At 51.7% G+C, this 1699-nt stretch overlaps 1 pseudogene; it reads right to left on the bottom strand.

The window, feature by feature from the left end:
* Positions 1–301: 301 nt before the first annotated feature.
* Positions 302–1494, bottom strand: LOC101103815 (triosephosphate isomerase-like; annotated as a pseudogene).
* Positions 1495–1699: the final 205 nt, after the last annotated feature.

A 1699-nucleotide genomic window follows, 5' to 3' on the forward strand; every position in this document is an offset into this window, starting at 1 on the left:
TTGCAGTATGCGGGCTCTTCTCTGCAGCAAGTGGGCTTCCCTCTAGTTGTGGCCTACGGGCTTAGTTGCCCAGTGGCATGTGGGATCTTAGTTCTCTGATCAGGATTTGAACCATTTCCGGCATTAAAAGGCAGATTCTTAGCCACTAGACTGCCAAGGAAGTCCCACAAAATATTAGTTATCTAGATTCAAAATTTTAATGCTCAAGAAAAACATTTCTTAAAGACGTTTTATTTATTTATTTATTTATTTCAGTGCCAGGCATTTATTCCCCCACACGCAGGACTGCTCAGACCACAGGCATTGGCACCGTGGGAGGGAGCAGCGCCCTGGCCTCAGCTGAGGACAGGGCTTTCTCTCAGCCCTTGGCCTCATGGCGGGAGACGGGACAGGACCGGTTCTCTCCCGTCTTCACTGGGGACTAAGGGGACGCACGAGCAAACCACCCTCCCACCTCTCAGCCAAGAAGGAGCCACCTTGGTGACAGGTTTAGTTCCAACGGGTACAGTAAGTGGAGGCGGGATGGTTCTGGTCCCAACCACGACAAGGTAGGGTGTAGACGGTAAAGGAAGAGGAGCTTTGGATTCGGCCACGAGAGGGGTCAGGCGACGTCACGAGAAGCGTGTGTGGAGGTCGGGGGGCAGTACAGTTACTGGGTTTCTGAGCTACCTAGTCCCTGGCTCGGCAGGAAGGGTAGCGGAGATGGACAGGGTTTATTGTTTGGCATTGATGATGTCGAGGAACTCAGGCTTGAGGGAAGCACCGCCCACAAGGAAGCCATCCACATCAGGCTGGCTTGCCAGCTCCTTGCAGGTTGCCCCCGTCCCAGAACCCCCATAAGTGATGCGGGCGCTCTGAGCCACTGCATCAGAGACGTTGGACTTAAGCCATCCCCGGAGCTTTTCGTGTACTTCCTGGGCCTGTTGGGGTGTCGCCATCTTGCCAGTACCAAGGCCCACACAGGCTCATAGGCCAAGACAACCTTGCTCCAATACTTCGCGTTATCTGTGATGACCTTGGTTTGCTCGAAAATGACCTTCTCAGTGATGCCAGCTTCCCTCTCATCTAACTTCTCCCCAGTGCAGGCAATCACTCCAAGTCCCTCTGCCAGGGGCTACTTTCTGCCCAATCAGCTCATCTGACTCCCCAAAGACATGCCTTCTCTCGGAGTGCCCCAGGACTACCCACGTGGCTCCAAGATCTTTGATCATGCCAGGGCTGATCTCCCCCGTAAAGGCCCCGTTGACCACTTTGTAACAGTTCTGTGCAGCCACAGCAGTCTTGGGATCCAGCTTCTGCTGGGCGAAGTCACTGTAGGTGGTAAGGGGTGCGCAAACCACCGCGGTGTTGGCCGGCACCTTGGCCGCATTCAGAGTGTTGATGAGTTCCCGTAGATTGTTCTTCCTCCCGTTCATCTTCCAGTTCCCTCCAACGAAGAACTTCCTGGAGGGCACCATGGCTGAGGAGCAGGCACGCTGAAGGTCAGGAGCAGCCTCTTAAAGATATGTTAAACTCAAGATGGATATCTGTATCTTGTATTCTCCAGGCACAGCCATGCTCAGAGGCAAAGGATAAGATGACATGTCTCTCCTCAACTTTTAAAATCTAAAAAAAATTAAACAACTTATAATAAAATCAGATGGAATAAAGTAATGACAAGTTTACTAAATAATAGGCCAAGTCAGAAATAAAATCAATC

The sequence above is a fragment of the Ovis aries genome, chromosome 6 (genome assembly GCF_016772045.2).
Source record: "Ovis aries strain OAR_USU_Benz2616 breed Rambouillet chromosome 6, ARS-UI_Ramb_v3.0, whole genome shotgun sequence".
Taxonomy (NCBI): domain Eukaryota; kingdom Metazoa; phylum Chordata; class Mammalia; order Artiodactyla; family Bovidae; genus Ovis; species Ovis aries.